Source organism: Malurus melanocephalus, unplaced genomic scaffold (genome assembly GCF_030028575.1).
Source record: "Malurus melanocephalus ecotype Western Australia unplaced genomic scaffold, MMel_1.1 scaffold_60, whole genome shotgun sequence".
In the NCBI taxonomy this organism is placed as follows: domain Eukaryota; kingdom Metazoa; phylum Chordata; class Aves; order Passeriformes; family Maluridae; genus Malurus; species Malurus melanocephalus.
Genome location: NW_026623292.1, coordinates 569,061 through 595,108, shown reverse-complemented (window position 1 = coordinate 595,108; position 26,048 = coordinate 569,061). Strand labels below are relative to the sequence as shown.

General features: G+C 39.4%; 1 protein-coding gene across 12 annotated transcripts in view; it reads right to left on the bottom strand.

The window, feature by feature from the left end:
- Positions 1–25,997, bottom strand: part of NRCAM (neuronal cell adhesion molecule) — a 146,113-nt gene extending 120,116 nt beyond the window's left edge. For all 12 annotated transcript variants that reach the window (XM_057366128.1, XM_057366123.1, XM_057366124.1 and 9 more), the window contains exon 1: positions 25,911–25,997. The gene's annotated coding sequence lies outside the window, so the exon portion shown is untranslated. The remainder of the gene's footprint in view (positions 1–25,910) is intronic.
- Positions 25,998–26,048: the final 51 nt, after the last annotated feature.

Here is a 26,048-nt window from a genome sequence, read left to right as displayed (position 1 = left end):
AAATTCTCACAAATARTGGTTAACTGGGAATCATTAGCTGTACTGGAGATTATTGTCATCCTTCTCCTTCACACTAGAAAGTGTCCAAACCAACACTCAGATGCCATGGAGGATTTTCTTTCTTGCCTTGTGAAATACTGCAGTGTTTTTTCCCCTCAATTACATCACTTCGAAGAGTAGAGCAAGAAAAAAAATTAAATTTACTTAGTCTCCAACAGTGATGCAAGTCTACTGAAATCCTGCCAGTTAAAAATACCAACCTTTATGTTCAGGTTTCACTAAGAAAGACACTAAAGATGTTCCCAAGGCTGTATTTATGCCTTGCATCATCTGTCTGGCGATACACAAAAGTCTTTTCAAGGTCTTTATTGTTAGGCCAGGAAGTTAATGAGGCAATACACTTACCAAGGTAGGGGAAAGCAGAGACAAACTCAAGAACTGTCTTGGGCTGGTTTAATACTTAAAATGAAATATAAAAAAATGAATATTTCACATATTCTCAAATAGTGTTTGTACTTGTAGAGAATGTTTCTCTGTATTTTGCATTTAAACTTAGAAAAGACTCCCTTGAAATCACGCTGTGTCAGTACTTCATGAATCACCCCACATGCACCCTTGCTCTTTAGAGCCCACTCATTGCCATCCACTCTGACGTGCCCATCCTCAGGATTACAAAGGAAAGCTCCAACAAAGCGGGATCGCCCACTGTTTCCTATAAATCATCTTGAACCTCATTGATTATTTCAACAAAGGTGGTGCTGATACACAGGCATCTTTGGCTGCCTGAGAAGAGGCAGAATTTAAATGAATGACAACATTGCATTCTAGAATTCAATACAGAACAATGATGACAACTTAAATAGGCCAAAAGCAACAATCATTTAGCTTTCCCTAACAAGTAGCATATGAAATGCAGCAGAGAAAAAAAAAMCACATTTGTAGTCACTCATCATTAATTACTGAAGAAATTAGAATGCCTATCAAGTACACTAATCATGACTGAAAATTTCAACATTATATGAAAGCATAACAAGGTATTTCTCTTGATTTAGGAGAGATTAAGTAGGAGGGAAACATGAAACACAGTCATAAGAACACCTGTTGAGCCTGACACCCAAGTTCTGTTTTCCATGTCTTTCCATACTTCAGTAAACAGGAAATTAAAGTTTTACATTTCTGTATGGTAAAAAAAGCCCACCCTAAAGCACYACACCTTTTTCTCATGCCATAAAAAGTATTCCACTATTCAACCTTCAACTACAAATGCATACTTTAAAGCTTGGAAAAATATTTTTAAATGCGTATTTTAGAATTTTTCTCCATCTAAAACCCTTCCTTCTTGTAGTTTACAGTTTCTTAGACCTGATAGCACAAACAACAATGAAACAATAACCATAAAAACAAAGAAACAAAAAACTACATTGCAATTCCTCCTCTTAAAGCTAAATAAAATGGGAAAGTCTAGACGAACCTAGCCTTTAGTGTGAACTKCAAAAAATAACTGGGATTTTTCTCTCTCCCTGTTTCATTTAGGCAGACAGTGTTTAACCAAGACCTCTAAATTACTGAAATTTAAAATTCTAATACCAAGAAGTAGACCAGAGAAAAAACTTTTGCCCTAGATTTCTGGTAACTACTTCACAGGAGGTGAAGGGTCTTCCTACTTCATATATGCCCAGTAAAGTATCAGTTKATTATCTTTTTATTTGAGTTGGCATTGGACAATGGGAGAGCAGGTAATTATCTGAGATCCAAACCTGGTGGAAACCACAATTATATTATGCATATCAACACCTCTGAATTCCTGGTTCAGCACCCACTCCTCCCTGACAGAGCATAACCCAGTCTGTTCCCGTACCCAGGGCACTGATCTCAGCCACATGAAGCCAGCATTAGACAAGGGCCAATTCCTGCTGTAGCTGGGTCACTGCATGCTCCAGCACACAATCTCTAGTACAGCAGGAATCTCTAGTACAGCAGGGGTCAGATACTCCTTCTCAGGGCACTCAGCAGGTCCAGAAGGTGTCATTTGTTGCTGCCTAGGAYGTAGGGCTGGGCTAAGATATTTGTCTTGAAAAAGAGACCACACAGTTTAGCCCCTGAGTCATTTGTATCAAACTATTATCAACAAGAAACACACAAGAAATGGTCCAGAAACCTCACTATTCACATCCTCTCTTCCCTCATGAGAAATTTCCCTTTCTCTTAAGTGAAGTTGCACTTCTGACACTATTTTTTCTGTTCACTCATTTCTTATCCTCTACCCCCTTTCATAACAAGCTATCTGTACTTACTTTCTCCGTTAACATTGAAACTGTTAAATAGTTTATAATAATAATTGCTTTATCTCTGCTCGTGTGTCTCCAGCTACGCCTGATGCAGCTCAGGTGCTAGGAAGCTCCATCTCCGGGGCAGTGTGGGACCAGGCATTGTCTCCCCCAGTGATGACAGAGATTAGCTGGCATCTCCTGAGGTCTGTGCTGCTGGTCACAGTACCAGAGGCAGCGTGGCACAGGTGCCTGTGCACCAGCACAGCCATGTAAAGCAGCTCTGTATGAAAATTTACATACAACCAGCCTTGCAGATCCCCGTGAGGAACAGCACACTCAGGTTCTCTCTACTGGCCTTGGGCTAGTAAATCCAGCCAAGCTTGGGAAGGCTGAGAGCAGACAGACTAGGTCTCTCAACCTCATGCTGGGATCTCAGGCTGCTTACTGGAGAAAGTTTAGACACACCCAGCACCCCGAACTCCAAGAGAGCTTGTCAGCTTCCCATTTAATGCATGAATGCATAAAGCTGGCTTAGATCTAACACTGAACTTAAGCCAAAACTCCTCCTGGCACCTGCTGAGGATGGCAGAGAAAAGCACCCTATTTGGAGACAGCAGGAGACAGCAGGAAGACTGCCCAAGGCCAGGCAGGGCCAGTGCTGAGCSCTGAGTGGGAACCTTTTGTTCCTGTCTGACCAAGCTCATCCAGCTGTCCACTCTGGGTGGGCACTTCAGCCTTTCACACTTTCCACTGTCCAGACTAACATTTGCCCACTCTAGGAACAGCAGCTATGATCCTACAAACAAAAAATGCCAAGGTGTRCAGAGTTTTCAGACAGTAGTAAACTTTAGTCATTAAATGGTGTTAAGATTTTGCCATAAYAGAACAGATATAATTTAGTTTTACACTGTGAATGACAAAGAGCAGGTTTTCCCAGTACAATAGTAGGAGCAGTAAAATTCTTTCCCAGTGATTAGCACTTTCCCAGATAAAAACTTCCTGKTTTTCCTAGTGAATGATTAATTAAATGAACAAACAAAAAAAAATGCTGAAAAATAACCATTTGGGTTTATTTTGAAACACAGTATTAAATACCAAAATTGCATATCACTAAAATTAAGCCACAGTTAATAAGCAATAAATGCTTATGGCAACATTTTSATGAGTCATTAAATTACTTTTTTACTCATAAGGATGTAGATAAAAATCTTAGTGCTGGTGAGTATGAGCATATGGAAGAGCAACTGATTAAGACATAGGGAACTAGTGAGAATGACTAAAATCACTTGAAAATAAATATCATCTTCCTTTTCTGTGAATGCCAAGCTTTGCCAAAAACTAATTGTCCAGTCCATGGAAATCCATGAAAAATGGTAGGCATCTCACCAGGAAAAGAATGGAGCCTCACATTGGTAACCACTGGATCGACACAATAGTGTTTAATGCTCACCCACTGGAGTCTGGGTGGCTCTTTGCCCATCTCAGACTCACACAAGCTCTGCTGCCCTGGCACAGGCCAAGTCTCTGCTCCCACATGGTGAATTACGGCTCTGTCTGATAAAACAGATCTTGTCTGATAAAACAGATCTTGTCTGACCTAAATTTGTGATACAACACAAGATGTAGGTGAGAACCCACAAAGTGGAAGAAAGCAGCAAAATGGAAAGGCCACAAGCCTGTTATCTGTGGCAAAACCAAAACAAAGTCATTTTCTCATGGCTGAACTTCTGCATCTCCAGGCAAGACAGCCTGAGTTCCCCTCTGTTCACAGATGCTTCCTAGAGGGAGTTTCATAACCATCCCCATCTTACACATCTAAGATTTTTCAGAAATGAATGGGTAGAATAATTTAACTCCTTTCAATGAGCACACAAGCCCATTTCAGTCAATCAACACAAATACTTTCTATCATTGCAAGTGCGTAAGATTGACCTTAAGGATGAACTGAAGATTCAACATTATTTCTGGCTGTACCAAAGACATCTCAGATCAGAAGATTAATATTACACACAGTCTGACTTCCACAGAAAAAGGTAAAAACTCTGGCACTAAGACAAAAACATATAYGGCAACTATAAAAATTAAGATTTTTATATCTTCTAAAATGTAAGATTTTTTAATCCTTTTTTTTTAAGAAATCAATGTTTAGTTAGAAAGATAATTGCTCTCAAATTCAAAATGATGAAGTAACACCTAGGGGTAATATGAATTTAATAGTTCATCTCCTAATCAAGCTTATCTTTTAAATTTTGTTGCATTTCACTTTACTTGTATTTTAATGAAATTTGCAGCACAGCCCAGTAAGATGAAAATAGGTTACTGTGCTGAGACGAACTGCCTCGGGGACTCTGGGGAAAAAAAGAGCTGGGACAGACTCCTCGATAGTAGTGCATTGTGCTGCCTTCMTGTGTCAGCTTGATTCTCTAGCAGCATGTCTGTGATCACAGAGATGGTGCTACAACAGCCTGTTAGACATTTAATGAATCCAGCCCAGGAAAAGTATATGGGAGATTTTCTGTGGTGTTTTAATTGCCTATTTCTTTGATAAAAAAGAGACTAAGGGAAAACCTCTTGCACATGAGGCTACTGCCCTAGAGACAATATGGACTCTCTACATTCCCTTTCAAAGCCTATAAACATGAGCCTGAGAGCAACAGTGCAACAGGGAGTGAAAGATGCCACAGGGGCAACACCAGACACTTCAAATTATCCTGAGTTCAAGATCCTTGGGGAAACGAGGGGTGCACACAGCAAGATCACTGCCCTGGACTTTTGGARAGCAGATTTTGGTCTGTTCTGCTTGGTAGAGTACCATGGGATAAAGCCCTGGAGGGAAGAGTGGCCTAAGAAAGCTGGTTAATATTCAAAGACCTCTTCTCCAAGCTCAGAAGCAATGCATCCCAAAAAAAGAGGGTAAAACCACCAGGAGCTSTGTGTGGRTGAGTAAGGAGMTCCTGGACAAACTCAAAYTCAAAAAGGTAGTGTACAGATGGTGGAAACAGGGACAGGTAACCTGGGAGAAATACAGAGAGATTGTCCAAGCAACCAAGGAGCAGATTAGGAAAGTGAAAGCCTGGATAGAACTCAATTTATCCAGGGCAACAAAAAAGCTTCTATAAGTACATCTGCAATAAAAGGAAGATCAGGGAGAATGTGGGCCCTCTCTAGAAGGAAATGGGAGAACGGATTACCTTGGATATGGAGAAGGCTGAGGTACTCAGGGACTGTTTGGCCCAATCTTCACTGGCAACTGCTCCAAGCACAACACCCACGGCACAGAGGGCAAAGGCAGGGACTGGGGAATGAAGAACCACACACGGCAGAAGATCAGGCTTGACACCACCTAAGGCACCTGAAGGCCCACAAGGCCGTGGGGCCTGATGAGATTCATCTGCAGGCCCTTAGGGAACCAGCTCCTGAAGTTGCTAAGTCACTATCAATCACATTTGAGAAGTCATGGCAGTCCCATGAGGTTCCCACTGACTGGAAAAGGGGAAATACAACCCCTATTTTTATGAGAGGGAAAAGAGAAAGACCCACAGAAGTACAGGCCAATTTCACCCTTGTGCCTGGCAGGATCAGGGGGCAGATATTCCCGAAAACTGTGCTTAGGCACATGGGAAATAAGAGGTTGATTGCCCTTAGTCAAGCCATGGTGGCTGTCATCAAATTGAGCCTGACAAATTTGATGGCCTTCTATGGTGTTACAGTGTAAAGGTATTTTCTTGCTCTCAATTTGAATTTTGTTGCCAAGACAACACAGTCTTCTCCATGTGGTCTTCCTGACAATTTTTTTACATAGTTTTCTAGTCCGCAGTCTGTTTCTTCTCTGAATACAGCTGAAAACATTTTAAGTTCTCCGCTTCTTGCACATAGGTCTTTGAAAGAAATCTTTTGCTATCTTGCCACTACCAGTCACTTATCATCCCTTGAGAGCTCTGAGATTTCATTTTCTGGTCGCCTCCAACTGTCTGTTTTTACTGTCCTGCCCAATGAAACCCTTACACTGACACTGACTAGAGAAAGGCAGGGAGAAATACAGAACAAAGAAGGCTATTTACAATTTACTGGAAATTTGATTCACATAAAGAAAATGCATACCCAAAAGAGTATATTATAGCAAGGAATTACTGCCAGTCCAACTCAGAACGTAACAACCAGCGCACTGTAAAACCAGAAAAGCCACTACACATGCATTTAAAAAGAAGTCTGAATCAGTCAGCTTTCTCAATGTGACTACACAGAAAAGCAATGTTGTCAGGCTGCTCTGAAGTTAGACCTATTTTGATACAAGAAAAGGCTAGAAATGCTCTTAGAAGTCAAGTATGTTCATTGAGAGCACTGAGTCATACCACCCTCTCACTGGCAGGAGGATCTGCTACCACTCTCCCCACCTCTGCAGTCTGGTTTTGTGACCCAGCAGTTGTTCATACACCTAAAACAATACACCATTACTCCACAGACAACTTGCCATTTTGTAAATTTGATAMATTTTAATTTTGCTTTTATGATGCAAAGGTAAGTAACATTTGATAATGGATCGAGCTCAGAATTACCTCATCTTCAACTGTCACCATTGATTCAGCAACTGAAGTGGGACAAGTATTTATATAAAAATTATACAGAACTGTGACTATTGTTAAATGATTACATCTCTGGGAGAGACAAGTCACATGCTTTTGAACTTAGCATTTATACCATAAGTAATTAAAACAGTAATTTTAAGTCAGTCTGAGGAGCCATTTCCATTTTATAAAAAAGGTTGTTTCAAAAGCTGAATTGAGCATTAAAGATGTTTTGCTATTAAAAATGGAAAAATCATCTATCAGACTTCCATTAACTTTATTTTAAAGTAATTAAAAATCCTAATACRTAATACAGTATTAGACCTGGAAAAAATGGACACTGATTTGCAGTCAGCTATTAATTTCCTCCTCCTCCAATGAGCTACTGCATGAAGATCTAAAACGTGTCCTACCTTACATGCTCTTCTCCCTGTTCCCCATTCCAAGTTTCAGTAGCTTAGAGTGAGTGGTGTCTCACAGTGTAAGTCTGTATTTTAGGACACCAAATAAGTTATAACCACAGCAACCAGTAGACCGAGAAATTATCTAAGAGCACTGCTACTGAACACTCGTTGCTAAATGCAGACCAGGCATTAAATGTGGAGACGAAAAAGTACAAACTTGGAGCCTTCATTAGAAATTCTGCTTATTTTGAAAGGGGTAGSTTTAAAATTGTGTGATCGTGTCAGAGGGAAGGGGGGCTATTCTGAGTCGTGGAGGGACAGGCTTATGCTGTTCAGGGTATTCAGAAATGACCTGGAAGAGGAGCAAACTCTGAGTCTTCTAGAGTTCCAAAATCATATCTAGAATCAAATACTGAATTTATGTTCAGTGTTTATGATAAAGTTTATTATTAGAGAAAGGTCAGTGCAACATTCATCACTGGTTAAAAAAAAMCAATCCAAGTATTGGGAAAACAACACAGAAACACAAGAGGATTTTTTATAGTATATTTTATACACATATCTGATATTTACAGTATAACTCCATGATACAGCTGCATCTGGTGTATAATATTGGTACTCCTTCAGAAACKTTTTTTCCTGAGATTTAGGGGAGAAAAGAAGTCTACAGCCACACTGGGAAACAGTTTTGAAAACAATCTTCCAATCATCTATTTTCGCTCATATAGAGAAACTGTTACTTCTCTAATTAGAAATAATACATATAATTTTAATARCTTTCTAAATAGAGGTCTAAAAACTGGCTTTACGATACAAATACTTTCTCATTAAGACTCACCAAAACTTATGATGAACTAATATAGTCCAACTTCTGTTTTCTCAAAATGATTATGGAAGAGATCATATAAAAGATACCACATACCAGGGAAAAAAAAACCCTAAAAAAAAGGAAAGTTTTCTTCTTTTTCTGCTAAATATTCCTTCTCTTGAAATACATTTAGCACTACTGTTATGCAGAGATACTAGTTTTTGCTYGCATTTCTGACAAAGGGATTGGAGTAAGCAGTGATCTGCAAATTAATTTGTATTAGCTTGTCACCATTAACAAGCTTGAACATAAAGACAGCTAAATGTGCTTGTGCAGAGACTTCCTAAATGCAAGAGACCAACAGCAGCCAGACACACACTTACCATTTCCGACTGACCGTAGCACAGCTCTGCTAATCAGCGAGATGAATGGATACGCAGTCTGTCAGAAAAGGGAACAAAGACCTGTGACTACAGGCGAAAAGCTCCCTGCTCACTGGGCTAGGGTGCTTCATTTGCATKATTTGAAGCAAAACAGCTCTTGTCAGGAGGTTTTTGACCACCCATTCTCTTTTATTTCACAGTGGAATTACGTGATATTATCTATAGCTAATTGTTTGGATTCTTAGAACAGGCTGACCAAGCAGTAACATAGGCTGGGCCACACTGGTTTAATACMGCTTTGAAAAACAGAAGGCCAGATCATCCCCCTACTCATACCCGCAGCTTAAAACAAACCCGTGTCCTTTTGCTCATAGTGCCGTGTCAGCCTCTTCAAGGAASGACTGCATCCAGGAGGATCAGACTCAGCATTAGAACTTAAGCTTTCTAGAGCTGCCAGAGCACTGCTTCTACCTCCTTGGGGTGGACAAGCACTCTTCTGCTTCCAGAGGAAACAGCTCAGTTTGTGTACTACTGTGAGATGATGGTAGCACAGAACTTGCTAGACATCTGCAGTATCTACCTCAGCTCTGCTAGCTCACTGCTTAACAACTCTGCCAATTTCAGGCCCATTTGTACCCATGAGAAGAGCTGTCATCATTTCTCTTTGTCATGTAAATGAGTTTATGGGGTAAAAACATGGTGGAGGCTAACACGTGTCACTTTGAAGTTATATCTATTACACAGGTGAACATGTTTACTTCMTGCCTGTATCAGTCCAAAGAAAAGGAAATAATTTCTAACTTGAGGATGTCAAACCTCCCCTTTGCATCATGCCTCATACCAGGCTTGCCTGTAGCACATGTGCTCTGCAGACYGCTTAGCTTTAGGGACCAATGTCTCCAGGACTAATTGCTGCCCACTTGAAACTGAGGGRCACAGGAAAGCTGAGCTTTGCAGGAAGCCATGGGCTTTCTCTGGTACTTCCTTGATATTTAAGGAACATCAAACTTCATACTCCATTGTATTTTTATCTCTTTGAACATATTGTAYGTAATCACTTAAAAGGAGCTTTTTTTAAGGTGTCTTCCAGCTAATTTTTACCAGAAACTGTCACTATCCTAAATTCCTGAAAGTCAGAAGGCACTTTCCAGGTTCAGAAATAATTGTCACCCCCCACTAAAGAGCGCATCTRTCTGAATACTCCCTAGAAATAGCAGATGGAGAAGACTACAGGAATTTAGCTTCTAAAAGCATAGGCACTGATTATTTTCCTAGCTTTTAAAGTTCTTATGGCATGTGGCATTTGGGACCTATATTTTGGTACCCATAGAACAGAGTTCCACAGAAGTGACAACTAAGAAAATGGGAAAACATTCTAGTTGAACTAAAAGATATGAACACAAGTCAAAGAATACAAGAACTTTTATTTSAAATAGAAGAAACCATCTACATGCAAAGTACAGATTCAAGGGGGTGTTTTTCTTGCATATTTATGTGCAACACTAACACCTCACAGGTGCTTAAATCTTTTTTTTCCCCTCTTAAGTTTCTTTTTTTTTCTTCTTTGGCCTGTATATATTAAATGTACCTTGTAATGCAGGAATACTGCCAAATGTTYCCCTGTAACAAATACTAAGGTAATAAAGGTTTGGAAGAATCTGGTGAACAAAACAGATGTCAACATACTTGAATGAAACCAGGCATAAGCTATGTGAAATACAAATTTGGAATTTTTCTGGGGGGACAAAAAGGAATCCTTCCTGTTAATAGGGAACCTTGGCTGCTGAGTATATCAAACAATTTAGCTTTGCAAAAGGAAACATTACCACCGTAAGAGACTTTCTTAGCCTGTCTATTGTGCGTGCCATATTTCAGGCATTCAGAGCATAAAGCAATGACAACAATTCARAGTCACATGAAGTTGTTCCATGCCAGCTGTGTAAGCTTCCTGACATTTCATTCACCTAAAGGTCAAGAACCTGTGGTGCTTATGAGGCCTTTGAGAAATTATTTGGAGTTCAAGTGCCTGTAAGATTTTCCTCATGGTTCATTACAAAGCTAACACTTGACTGATTTGTTTGTGCTGTCYACGTATGTTCTGCTGCGCAGGAACCGCATTTGGTCTTTTCTGCTGGTTTTAGAACCAAGTAGCTCTCTGACACAGAAAAACATTAAGGGGGTATGATGGACTAYAGCAATTTCTGATTTTACCAACACAAATCAGATTGTTTGTAATGATCCAGACTCGAGAAGCTATCCAACTTGAAAGTTATTGAAAAAATAATCACCATTTGGATTTTCAATTCCTATTTTAAATTAAAAAATTGAAGTAATCTAACCTGAAAATATAAAGGATTTGGAAAATGGTATTCTACCAAGCCTAATCCTAATGTGTTCAGTTTTAAACAAACACACATAACCCAGCAAAATGTAGCCTCTGGCTTAAAAACAATCCAGTATTAAAGCCATAGGTAATCTGTSTTACATAATGCTATTTGCATTTTGTAAATCCTGTTAAAAATACTTGTGACATCAAATCAATGTCTTCTAATCACAAATGCAACATCCAAACGAGGAATCATGTAGTAGACCTCATTTGGGGCTTTTTCTTTATGTTATGAATAGTTCTTGTAGCATTTGTGTACACATTAACAGCACAGTRGTATGAACTGAAGTTTAGTATTTTAGCACAAATATAAATGGAATTAGGGAATTATCATCACTTATCCTTGGAAATTAAACTAGAGTCTAATGTTCCAGTTTGGTGAACTACTAACATCCATGGGATGGGATGGTAGCACAAAGTTTTGCCGCTAATAAAAGATTGTAACTTTATGGTAGGAAGTTAATATTAAACCTTATGCTAACTCTCCTTATACCACTTAAATTTTGAACAATGCAGTTTGTAGAAGAAAAAAAGTTGCAGAATGTAGGCAGATACTCAAGTACACTCCACAGGTCCCATTTCATCCTTGCAAATTCCTAGAGAGTCAACTTCATTCCCGCAGGTGTGCACACAGCACATATTCTGGGTWTATAAACACTTATCTTTGGTTTAAGACTCTACAGCTCTCTAAGTAGCATCTGACATCTACAAGAGTTTTCTTGAAGAACTGCAAAAGTCAGCTGTGTTGGGGATCACAACACCTGAGAAACAGAAACGTTGATAATCCTGCCCACTTCTTCCTCAGCCAGGTAGACAGGGCACATACTTAAGGATGGGAGATCCAACTTCAAGCTCCACATGAGAAGAGCTGATTGAACAGGACTGCTGATGTTTTATTAYAGAATACAGGCTCACTGGAGAGCATAATTTGGCATACAATCTCTGCCAGCCATTTGTCCCCTGCTGCACAGGGGCTCAGGGCAGATGGAAACTTTCATGTAGCATGCTCTGGGTCCTGGCACTTAGAACCCAGAGCACAGAAGTGACTGAGTTCCCATGGAGCCCAGGCAAAAAAAAAAAAAAAAAGACAGCACCAGATCTCCTACTTCTTCCATGATTTAATGTTCTTTCTCCCAGTACTCTGAAACACCTGCCACAGAAGAACTACTAACAGACTTGTTCTGAAATGGACAGAAGACATCAGAGTAATTACAGTGTAGTTAAAGTTGGAAGGGATTTCTGCAAGTCACTTGGTTTAAACATTTGCCTCCCACTCTGTTCAGCACAAAAACAAATTCAAAAGTTAGGTACAATATCCTAATGATTCCTTAATGCTTTTAAGGAAACGTAGACAAGGATTTCATTGGACTGGTCTTCAGAGAGTTCTAATTTTTCAAGATGATGCAAAGTGCTAAAACCAAAGTTCTACTACGCAGTTCTACCCCATACCAAATAGTTCCGATTCTGGTACAGCTGAGTCTAAGTTATGGRGACAGAACTCCACTTTTATTATGCACAAACACACGGTGAACACTATGTTTACAGATATAWTCAATTATTACACTAACATTTGTCAGAAAGATTATCCTAGAGAGTCCACCAGGGTTCCAAGCCCTAAGCTGGTTTAGTCTGATGTTCTGCTCAAATTTGCAAATACAAGTGCTGCGTGTCCAACCAAGTGTGGCATACACTTTGTATAATAACCAGTATCCCAAAGATCTCATCTCTGATAGTAGATAAAAGCAGGTACAGAGGGAAATTTGTGGCAATACCCTCCCAGCCTTCATCAACTGAACGCTCAAAGGCCAGATGGAATTTTCYATTGCTCAACTCTACTGCTGTACCATCCTGATGAAGTACTAATGTTTWTACAGCATGTTGTCATCAGAATAAAGACATCCCAATTCAGAAGCTGTAGTATGCTGTTTGGAACATTACATGCTGTTAGTGGCAGAGGCTGTAAAGTTAGCAATTAACACTAGCACAGGAACTRAGACATAGTGTGCTTCCAGGAGGACAGCACAATACCATAAATTTTTTCCAGAAACTTTGTAAAATGTGTATCAGTTCCTTTATCCTGATTTTACTAGCAAATTTTGGTCTAAGCCAATATACTTTACATTGTGGCAAGATATACAGCATTTGTATTTGTGGAGAAAAATTAAATTCAAGGCACTGTACAGTTACCAGGTATCAGRGCTGTGACCCAGCCTGTTTACTCACCAGCCTCCAGCATGGACCAGGAACTGTTCAACTGAAATATCTCAAATCAGTCCTTTCTAGTATTTGCACAGCATGATGAATGACTAAACTSTAACCTGCTTTCATAACAAGGCAGCTGGTAAACAGGACCTCTTCAGCTGGGAATAATGGACAGTCCCTAAAGTTTCCCTAGGCAGTTCCAGCTGTGCACAGGCCAACTGAAATAGCTTGCAARCATGAGGAGCATCTGATGTCAAGAATCCAGCATTCCCAGAGACTTCCTGAGGCAGCTGAAACTGTTCCTATTTACACAGCGATCTCCCGTGTATACGCAAGACAGCCAGGAAATACAAATTCATATACAGCTTATTGTAAACYGAAAAAAACAGACTGTGCATAATCAGCAGAAAATATTTTGCGGAGTTTCATTTAATCCAGATGAAGAATCTGCCATCACCATCTGGTAAAGGACCATCGGACCCTATCCAAGAGATTAGACTCCCCACAAGAGCATTACTAAACACAACAGAAACCARAAAATTACTTTGCCCATTCACTCTTTAAACAAACAGCTGTCTGACCACGCAACAATATTGAGAAAATTATTTGGAGACAAGGGATTATATAGTCTTTTTCAAGGAAACACTACRGTCATCTAACAACATTTGTCAGCACATCAAGCCTACTTTCTCTGCATCTGTGTTGCTTCCTTACTGGTTTCCAAATCAACATTTGTGGCATAGTACCTAGAAATACTTGTTTTACCAAAGTTGCACTGAACTAAATTAGAGAAAATTATCTAAAGTCCAATTAGAGGTTCAGATCAATCCCAGAGGTATTATTTTCATTTTACATAGACAGTAGACCAGAAAGAAGCCAGAAACATTTTCATGTAATCTTAAAATAATGACACCAGATGGAAAAATAGAACTCCACACATTTCTCACATTTTGATCAAGTAGTTGAAATAAATTCACTCTATCACCAATGTTCCTGCAAGTACTTTAGAACACTACCCAGACAGGATTAGAACAGTATTTCCCAAGTCAAGGTTGCACCTACCATTCATATYACAGGTTCTGAACAGTCCAAGTGTGATCAACCTCACAACCGTGGCTTCTCTAAAAGCCCAACCACTACAGACAAGTTGTTTTTTATTCTGATTTCTTCATATATACTGTTAGATAATTCCAACAGTTTTCCTGTTCCTTAAAGATCGAACCTTTACACCATGACTGCTTTGAGTCAACAGTGATGAACAGCAAACAGTAACCTCAAACACAGGTTACGCCKCAGGACCAGCTGGGAGCCAGTGCACAGTACAGTCATCATCTCAGAAGGTGTCATTCTTATCCTCGTTTCRTCCCCTGCAAGCATAGTTTTATTTCAATTATCCAAGGCAGTAATGGGGTCAGATAATTATTAAAAGGGGGAAAAACAGCCACGGGAATAACACATGCATATACATAGTAAGACACAGAAGAACACTTGGCAGTGTCACTGATACCAAGGAGGTCAGTCACACTGTTGACTATGAATGGACACAAATCTCTTTGCTCATAATGACCTCAGATCACACAGCACAGCACAAAAAGTAACTCTCCTGCTCTCTTACCTAAGTTTGCACACAAGAAGTCAATTTGGGCACTTCTACTTTTATAGCACAGTTAATACATAGCCTGAAAAATAAATAGAAATAACCTAAGCAGAAATCACAGCTTGGAGAATCAACAGAATCACATATAATGTAAGACTCTGTATTTAAAACTACTGCGTGATGACACTTCTAACAATTACAACTGGCCAGTGTAACATTAAAACTACTGTCAGTTCCTGAGACAGTTGGCTGGATGTGCAAAGGTTGCTCCAAACACATACACACCCTGCTTCAAAGAAAATGGAAGAAATTTCAAAACTCATCACCATTTGTCATCAAGCTTTGTATCTAAACAGTAACTTCATTACYAAAGAGTATCATCCACTCAATGCTGAAGACAGTGAGGATCACCTCACCATGCTGGTTCTCCAAACTCAATATTAGTGGCATCACCCTCAGTCATCTGCAGGATATTGTATTTTTTTTGTAGTATAGTTGCTAGCTTTCCAGTACTGGAGCTACTGAAGCAGTATCCAGAATTAGTTTGATCTAAATCTAAGTTTTCCTTTCCACATCCCCAATAACATCAATCACCTCAAAAGCAGCTTTATTTATAGCAAAGGAAACTTTTGACAAGCAAGGTTTCTACATGAAGTGYGTCTGAAAGTGGAATACTTATGCTAACCATGTTCTTTCACACATGGTTTTTAAACTGTGGTACTGAACAGTGACATAATAAAACAGCAACAAAATTCACCAATGTGAAGATTCAGTGGAGCAAGCTATAATATTCTTGAAAAATGTAAGTGCTAAAAAACTGTATTGCATGGGACCCATCAGTTGTGTCTAGAAGCTCCAGGCACACTTAGCAATCTCATTAGGACTGGTAATGTGTGGATAGATTACCACAGTCTCAAAGAACACAAAAAAAWTCGAAAAATAATTTTATATGAAAACTCAGAAGTCATTAGACAACAAAGGTTTTAAGATAATTCAAAGTCTGACTGATTATATATTAAAGTGTGTAAGCCTTCTTAAAAGGAAATTATGTTTTGTTTTACATTTTTGCGCCTAGTAACACACAATTGCACTCAGAGTAAGATTTACATACTAATTACTTGCCTATGCCTGAATAGCAGGTATTTAAAAATCTATCACTGGATACTAGAAATTGYAAAGAAGGGATAAAGAAGAAAAGGGAGTAAAAAATGTTGCTCTTCTGGGTCCTACTTATAGTCTTGCAAGTTTTTCATTTTGGGCTCTGCTCAAGTCTTTGTTAGAGGATTAGTGTTCGTAAATTGAATTACACTGCAAAGGTTGAGTTGCATTTTCAGTTCTGTCTGAAAAGTGATGGGTTGGTTTTTCCAAAGACACTTAGCACTAAAAATTATYACCAGCTCTATTTCTGATAGGTAATATTTGAATGGCAATATACTGAAAAGTAATAAAATCTTTTAAATTCCAAGTCATATTTGAAGGCGGACACAATATCAGTTCATTTCCTGTTTCCTTTAATTATAAAACTACATTARTATTAAAACTGTAATCTAATCAAACAATTAATGATTAAAATTCCTAATTCTACTAATCTGAATATTATTTTTGACAAATATCAAAAAATTAGTGCACTAGCTCACCATAGTGAATTCTAAATTATTTCCCTCAACCACAGATTTTTATCTTTGACTAATAAAAGCAAGTATTCAACTATTTTAATATATACTTTCAGAAACAGAAGTCTCACTCCATCCTTTACCATCCAGGATAATCCAGGCACTCAACTTCAGGGATCCGCATTATTCTGCATCTTCAGAGAAATGTGTTCTTGTACAATTTTGCAATTTTCATTTCAGTGTTTTCTCACAGCTCAGATCTGTGTAGAATAAMCACTGGAGCATACATCAAGGCACCGTCACTAAAAGGTCATTTTTCCACTTGTGATCATCAAGTAAAGGAACAAATGTGCAGTCCTTATGAGAAGAATCTTACAAATTATTGGTTTTACTCTTTTTTTAACTTAACAATACTCCAGAGTTATGAGCATCACTCACTAAAACCACAGCTCAACACTTCGTTTTACTAAACAAGAAATCATAGATCTATTCTTATAGTACATATTTGAATGTAATTAAATAGAACTCTTTTATTTGCTCTGTCTCCCCTCACTTTTTCTTCACATTTTCTTCTGGTTTCAGAACTTGCTTCCTCTTCTCTCTTCCATTCCATATGTCTTTTTACTGACAGTCAAACCAGGAAGCTATCTGTAAGTTTGCAATTTGAACTTTCCCGTTTATAAAAATAAAAATAATGGTATTTATTCACTTKACCGTGCTGTCATAAGTATGTTTAGTAACTGCTGGGCTATCTTTCAATATAATCTCAGTTAAACTAAGCAGGTAGGGGAATTGAAAGAAATGTTTGACTCTTTTAGCGCAGCTTCACCTCRGAAAAGAAAACACACATAAATGTCTGCCTAATATAATGAACACAAAGACTAATCTTCCTACTAATATGAACTTTTCCATTAGCCCTGGCAGCCACTTAACTTCCAACAGATTGTGATGCTGCAGATGTTCTCAGCAGTRCTGTTTCTGTGTCTCTAAGTGACAGAATTCAACCCTTGTAGAGAGCTATCAAGTCTCATAACTTAGCTAATTTTTTTTTAAAGCAGGTGCAAAAATCCACCAATTTTTAACTGCAACTCTGGTTTAATTTTTAGGTGTTTCTAGGCTTCTAGATATGGGGGCAAAAAAGCTAAGGCACATTATTCAAGTGAATGGTTTATTAAGATTTGTATATTCATAGTCAATTCCCATGATACTCTTTCAAGTGCCTGATCCTATCAATTCTCCTAGCACATTTTCCTGGATGTGATAAGAAATCTACTCCCATGTTTCAATGCCAAGAGGGTGAGAAGGTTGTGAATTACATAAAAGTTCAGTAGCAACTTGGAGAAATTCCTCCAGATAAAGTTCTGGGGATGATATCTGCAAACCATCTTACAAAGGACCTCTCCAGAAATCCTGCTATTAAAGGGCACTGTGCCTGCTGGAAATTACATTTGGGGGATTGGAAATCTGGGGCAACATTTAAGGYTGCTTTGATGATGCTTCACTCCAGCATAACTGCCAGAGTTGAGACCCCCAGAGAGCAACCAATGTTCTTAAGATATCATTTTAAAAAATGCTGTGGCTTTGAAACAGTGGGTTAAAGGCTTTTCTTTCCTCACAAAAACASTCTAAGTTTTAGCAGAAAATAATTAAAAGGTAGTCACTGTAACTTGAGACAGTGCATGAGCAGTAAAACCCAAAACATTAMTTGCTTTAGTTAAAACATCTGCATTTCTACCAAGTAAGCTAAATAAAAGTTACTAGACATCATCTTTCACTAAAAGCTACACTACAGCTTTCCTGAAAAGGGTTACTTTATTGAAGTATTTAATTTTAGGTCCATAACATTAAATATTTTCCATAACACTCTGACGAGCAAAATTATGCACTTTAAAGGACTTTAAAGGACAAAAATGTTAATAATAAAATAAAAGTATATGCAAATCCTGGGGTATATCTGGAAAAACATGACATTTAATTCAGAGAGATTCTTYATTCTTTTAACTACAAGGCAGAAACTATTGAGAAAGGAGTGTACTTTTCATTTTCAAATTAAAAACATGCCTGAATTAAAATTACTGGACTCAATATAAAGGCAAATGAGTTAAGTTTAAGAACTCATTATTTACAGGTGAAACCACATGATCTCATTAACTATTCTAACTTCCACGATAGAAAATACAAAACCTCAGCTGAGTTCCATGCAGATGTACTTACTTTCATCTTGAACACTAAGCAGTATAATATTTCTGTCAATATATGAAATTTTGTGCATTTTTACTGTGTTATTTATTCAGTCATTATCTCACTGCATTTTTGTAGGCATAGACTCCTTTCTGAGGATTTTGGGTTGGAGTCATTAAACAATGTGTCTGCCCTCTGGTGGTCACACTCCTCTTTTTATATGTTCCAAAATTTTTATCTCTTTGTAAGCTAAAAATGCACTTTATACAACTACCACATACAAGGCCTAATATTTAGCTTTTAGTCATCTTGGACTGGCTTGCTTTCCAGTTATGTAATTGGCCACCTTTCAACTTTATCATGCAAAAATAGCTCACATGTAAGTCAAGATATTCCTCATTTTGTCCCTGTCTAGAACCAAGATTAGATACAATTAGAYACAATACAACCACAGAAAAGCATAAAACACCTGAAGTTTCCATTTGTACCGAGATTATAAATTTGGTGTTGTCTGGGAAAGATGTTACACCTCGTAATACGTTTTAATGTTGGCTACTAGACTCCAAGGTCCATTCATACATTTAAATGCTTCTGAGGGAAAACATGGATATTTAAAAGACTGTTTGCACATTAAAGGTGTCAGAACTGCACTGTACAGAAACTTCTATAAACATACAATCACCCCAGTAGGCAAAAGGCAAACCAAGGTACATAGAGCTCCAATATAAACGATGAGTTCCTCCACAAGCACAATGTTGTCCCAAACACCCTTGTAGTACTACTTAGACTGAGTTGCAGAAACCATGGTAAAGTTCTCAACTGCCTCTATGCCCTCATTAAACCTAGGCCAAGGGAATAAAAATGACACCTGCATCAGAAAGGAAAGCTTGGAAGACTGTGGATTGTGTCTAGGAACCTCAAGAACATAGCCCAGAACCACAGAAACACCATGTTGGAAGAGGTTCTCAAGGACCATCTGGTTCAGCCTTTCTTGGCAAAAGCACAGTCTAGACAACATGGCCCAAAAGTCTGCCCTGATGCATCTTAAAAATGCTGGGGACTCTCCCTGGGGAGATTACTCCAATGGCTGATTGTTCTAATCATAAAAAACTTTCCTCCTGCGTCCAATCAGAATCTCCCCAGGAGTAACTTGCACCCATTACCCCTCATCTTTTCCATGTCACTCTTCATGAAAAGGGAGTTTCCATTTTCTTTATAGCCACCCTCTAAATACTGGAACATGGTGCTAAGGTCTCCCCTAAGCCTTCTCTTCTCAAGGCTGAACAAACCCAGHTCTCTCAGMTTTTCCTCACACCGAGCTTCGCAGCACTTGCATCATATTTGKGACTCTTCTGTGGTCCTCTCCAGTCCATTCACATCTTCCCTGTGTACCAGGGACCAAAACTGAACAGTATTCCAGGCGTGGCCTGACAAGGATCAATATCCTCCTCCCACCCTCATTGCCAAGATATTCCCTATCTTTGGCTTTCTCTGAACTTCACTATAAATATACAAATATGGYGACAAATGGAAATAGAAATCTTTTCTATTTGGCAACAAGACTGTATCTCTGGTCACAAGGGCTGTCTTCATGACTTACAGATTTGATCACTGCAAAACTGAAATGATTTCTTCTCACTCCAGAGAACGCACCAACTTCCTCAAAACATGACAACACTCTACAACACATCACAATGCTGGGTCCAGCTTCTAGTGCTAGTCAGAATTCAGTTCATGTGGAAAAAGGATTGCCACCATGTCCTGGAACTATTTATCATCAACAAAACCAAATCGCACAACCATGAGATTACTCATAAATAGAAGTGCTCATCATCCATGAAGAGAATACAGTTCTTCACAGCAGCTGGACCAGAACACACAAAACTTACAGTTCCAAGACTCAAGAATGCCTAGAGGCCTCAGTTTATTCAGCACTGCTTGTAAAAACTCCATTTTTTTTGTATTCTCTTTTAAGGCAGAGTCCCCTCTTGTAAACTTACTCAAATCCTGTACAATTTTAAAAGGATGGGAAAGGAAAACGAATGTGTCTTGCTCTTCTGAGCTTCAGTAGCAATTGCCTAGTCAGAAAAGATGAAAAACCAGTAAAACAGCTAGCACAGCCTATCAACATATCATTACACCCAACGGGAAAACCAGGTTTTGCTTTTTTGCTGCCATGAAACAAATGCAAAAATTATACCAAATTCAGCTGAGCTGACAATTTAAAAATTACTTACATTTTAAAAGAGCAATAAGACAAGAGGATTTAATTTTTTATTATATATTTAGTTTGTCCAGAGACCACAGCACTAGTCTACAAGTGGCAGTGGGGCTTGATGGCAGAACCCACAGACTCCAGCTTACCCAAAGTGGCAGTAACCAAGCCATTTAACCTGTTCATCCCACACAAAGAAGAGCTGTGGCCAAGCTTACCTCTGCCTGCTATCACTTGAAAATTTTAAGAAGGAAAGCACATCAAGCATCTCCTGCATTTTGATTCTCCTAGAGATAAGAACAGCAGAAGGGTGGGAAACCCTACTTTTTAGTGCTTCTAAACACTGGAGAAATAGTGGAGAGAACCATCTATCTTGTTGTAAAGGATAACTTGCATACAAGCCTACTGATGAACATCACTGAACTCTTAAACGGTCTTGGAAAGTGGTCCTTCTCAAGGTTTGTTTTTCCTCTTCTTTAGAATTTTGTTAGTTTCTACTACCCTGCCCAGGCTACAACATTCAGCAAGGAAGCCTTTTCTTGGCCAGCACTTGTGCTCTGGTCAGTTAACTCCATGGAATTGTTCTCCTCCAGCAGAACTGTTTCTTGACTCCTAACCTGCTACAAAAGCTGACTTTTGCACCCATTGATTACATACACTGCTTTAGCAAATACACTGACACACACAGAGCCCTACAATGTTGAGACAATGTAAAGGCAATCCTTTACAAGAACTATCAGAACCATGTTGGACAAACACAGCAGTATTGAAAACACAGAAAAAAAAGAAAGTCTGAAGTCAGAGTCACAGATCAGAAAAAGACAATCKGTACTCATGTATAAACACTGTCAGCTCCTCACTTAGGTAATAGTCTAAAGGAAAATGGTATGTTAATATTTTGGTTGGCTGTCCGCAAAAACCTAATTAGTGGCCAAAGACTAACTCACACAACCWGGAAGTTATGGATCAGCTTTTGTTTTCCTCAAACAAGCTGTCGAACAGTACCAATTACATACTTTAAACCTGTGGAAATTAAAAGGTCGTGTATACCTACTGGTGCAGACAAAGTATTAGGGCAACTCAATTCCTATTGGGATGCATCCAAATTCAGCAGTCTTACATGAGTATTTACGGAATTTAGAGAGACTACATCTGTACCGATTCTGTCTGATGTAACTGACAATTTAGACAGCTAGCTCCTTTCTAATGAGGCTGTTTTTTAAAGTTATCACGTCCTCATAACTTGAACTAGCCTTTTTTTCGTCTCTTGGCTATTTTTATGCATTTAGATGCACTGCTTCAAATGCTGCTTTTTAATATAAAGTTTAGTTGCTTAAAGTAGAATGGGGTTACTGTGAGCTCTTACAGAAACATTTTATAATTCAAGCTGTTATGCTTCCATACTAAAAAGTTAACAAGGGGAAAGCTGTAATCACATTATGAATTGAGCCATTTCAAAACCAAAACACTGTAGGAAAACAGTGTATTCACAGAATGAATACCAAGACACATCCCAATTCATACAGCAAACCAAAAAAAATTTGAAAGCTTCTTAACAACAGTTAATAGAGGATCCAGATGAACATTTCTGTACTTATTCAACATTTATTAGAAGGGAGAAGCTAAAGATCAATCCAGAAGAATATTTGCAATGCAATTAGGCTAGACAAGTAAGTCTGAATGTATGCCAGCTGCAGGGGTCTGCCCTTAATTCACACAATCAAATGTCTAGTGTGTTGCACAGTGTCTAGCATCAGTATCTCCAGTATTAAAAGTCTCATCAGATATGCACTTGTTTACTGAGTGTCTAATCAGGGTCTGAACACATATCTAGCTGTATCTTCTAGCAGTCTATATGCCAGTCCATCACCATCTGTCAGTTAAAGCTCCCACAGACCGAAAAAAAATCAATTCAAACAAATGTGTTCGACGCTCAAACTAAGCTATCATTCCCATTTCAATATAAGACTTGAATTCCTTTTCAGTGTTCTTCAACTTTGACCCAGCTCTACCCCCTCCTTCACTGAAAAGGGCAAAGACAACAGCCCAGCAAGTGGGACAGGCAAAACAGACCTCCTTTGTTCACTTTTTCCCTTTCAGTTTTCTATTGAGGTAAATAACTGAAAGCTCAGCCAGCCTCCAGTAGCTCAGAAGAAAGCAATATAGCAAGCTTGCAACTATCCTTTCCTGGTTAACAAACTGTAGGACAAAACTTACRGTGCATCATGTTAATCTTATTATTAGAGACCAACTCTTTACAAATTCCTTTAATATCACATTTATGAGACAGTATTTATGAATGCAGAAGTTGCAATGTCTTTAATACTGAACTGAAGAGGCAATACACACATTTACCAATTTAAAATGCCACAAATTATAACTGCAGAGAAAGTATAACGGAATTTTTTAAATACTACCAGCCCACTCAGGAAGGCAAAATCAAATTCATTGCATATTGCCCAACACAAAACCTCCTACATTATTCCCTCAGCTTTCAGTACCAAGATATACTTTCTTCTGTATGACTTCCCATTTCACCAATTCCGTTCATAAAATATGAAGAAATTAACAAGTCCAGCTGAACAGCACAATTTTACTGTACTATTTCCATATAAAGGAAATCAAGTAATCACAATTCAAGGTGAATTGAGACAAATTAACAAAACTACAGAATAAAAGCAATTTCACAGGCACAGACAAAACAGATTTAATTTTTAGGCTGATTAAGCTATTTGAGCTATGCAATAATCAATAAAAACACCAAACCCTTAGTGTATTCAGTATCTTTTAYGTCCAGATACCATGGCATGTCATTTCCCTAAAGAAGGAAGAATGGGCAGATATGCATTACCTTTTCCTGACTTGATATCAGAATCCTCAAAACAATAAAATTAGAGAGACATGTCATTAACTCCAAGAAACTCTTAACTCGGTTACTAAAGCTTTTTCTGTCACCTTTTTGAGCACCAGAGAGAAACATCAGAGTGCAACAAGGTAGCAGAAGCTGTCAGTATGCATCATTGGGCTTGTTACTTCATTTTCTGAAAGTAAAGATCATTTAAAATCGCCGAATTTTCTTATTACAGCCCTTCTTATCAAACAAGATGCGGTATATGTGCTAAATAATATGCTTTCTTCAAGAAGATAAGGAACTGGAACTAAGACTCAGATTCTGGTGATATAATTCACTTTGAACATTATTACTTTTGAATAATTTTCCGTGGCCAGTAATTGTAATGAAGGAACTAAGATGCTAATGATTAGTGKTGGATTTATCTGTGTGTTGCAGATTTATCTGTGAGTTGTGGAGAGGGTTTTAGCTCTGTCTTTAGCACCAGCTGRTATATACTACCCCTCCATCCAATGTGGTCACACACAGCTGTACAGTTTGACTTTAGCTACGCAGAATTCATTCAATGGATCCCAAGCTCTGTCACCACCAAGCAGCTTTCTGGGTTTGCTTCTTTACATTCAATATTCTCAGAATGTAACACTTTCCCAGTTCTATACTGATATAGTCTGACAGCTAATTTTAGACATCCAAGAGAATTTCAAAGTACTTTGAAATTCAAATAAGTAACTTTCACAGACTTCGGCATCAAACTCTTTAGCAGCTCTGGTCGCTTGCATTGTAATTTCTAATCAAAACTAAACAAATGCCTGAGGTGTATTCATACAAATGATAATATCAAACACGTTAGACAAATATAAAAAAGATGCTTCACCTGCAAGTCAGTTTTCTGATTTCTAGGTCCTTTGAGCTATGTAACTCTAAACTATCCTTCTCTTTCCAGCTGATAACCTTTGCCAAAGAACAGCAGCAAGATCTGCCTCTTGCCATATAAGCTGCTCTTAAACTCAAAATACAGTCCAGATGCTTTCTGATGTCGTACACTGACCTGTTTTATGCACAGACCCTTATAACTACTATCCATAAATTATCACATCTATTACATTAAATTATGGAAGACGTTGAAATGATTAATAGTGTACCTGTTAGATATAATGGAGTTTTCAGAGTTCACCTACCTTTCCCACAATATACTTAATTAAGAATCAAAATCAGACACAGAGAAAGAAATGCACAAAGACAGGGAACATTAGAAAAAGAAGCACAGGTGTTTACTACTGACTTCTTCACTCAGTCGGAGGTTGTTTTGAATAAATACACAAAAGTTGAACCTTTATGCATAAAAGAACATCTTATTATGATCTGTAGGTTTCACTGTAGAGCTGCATATCACATTTTCCATTGTTTTATCCAACGACACAGAAAGCTAAGCAAAAGCATTCCTTTCACAAAGTACTTGTCAATATGGAACAGCCTTATTGACTGAACTGAGGCGCACTCTGATCTTAAATATTTAAACAGCTTGGCATTATTAATCAGGTACTGTTTACACTTAGACTCCGAAGCCTTGGTTTAAACACATTTCAGACTTCAAAACTAACACATCTATGCTGAAGACTTCAGCGACAGCTAAAGGTTTMGTTATTATCAGTTTTTAACCAAAGAGACAAGTGCATTCGCTGCCCAGACTTCACCACGATATTCTGCATTAATCGCCATCAAGGAGCAAACAAGGGAAAACACTAAAAGCCCGCGATTCAGACACATTGTAGCTATTTCACTCGAACAAAATCGTAATTGAAAAGGGAGGGGAAAAAAAAAAAAAAGAAAGAAAGAAAGAAAGAAAGAAAGAAAGAACGGGTGTCAAATTAAGGCGCAAGAGCCGAAGAGCGGACCGCGGCACTTCAGCACCGACAGCTCCTTTCCCCGCACACGCCCGGCCCTCGCCCCCGCCGGGCAGCGCACGAAATGGCGACCGAGCCCGCCCGGGGATGTGGGCGCGTCGCAGCCGCGGAGCGACTCCGCCCGGCCCGCCCGGCCCCGACCCGCCCGCCCCGGGAGGTGCCACCGGCCGCCGCCGCAACAAAGCCCCGCAGCGGCCACCGCAACACCGGGCCAGCTCGCCGGGTGCCTCCTCGCCCGCTCCGTCGGAGGAGCCCCGGCACCCGCGGAGGGCGGCTTGCTCCTCGCCGCTCCTCCACTCGTCGAGGCGGCGGCAARGGGCGATGTGATACCGGCAGCACGGAGGGATGTGACACCGGCGGTGTGGCGGGATGTGGCACCGGCGGTCCGGGGGACGGATGACACCGGCGGTGCGGGGGAATCTGACAGCGGCGGCGGTGCGGCGGGATGTGACAGCGGCGCGGCGGCGGGCGCGGCACCTCCCGCAGCGTGCTGCACGGCGCGGTGACAGAGACGGCCAGGTCGGTACTCACGGGAAGGTGCGGTCCCTCCGCTCGGGGAGAAGAGGGTCAAGGGGGTACCCGCGCTCTTCCTCCTCCTGCTGCTCCTCCTCCTGCTGCTGCTGCTGCTGCTGCCGGCTCGGCAGCCCGGCGAGAAGAGCCGCGGCGGGC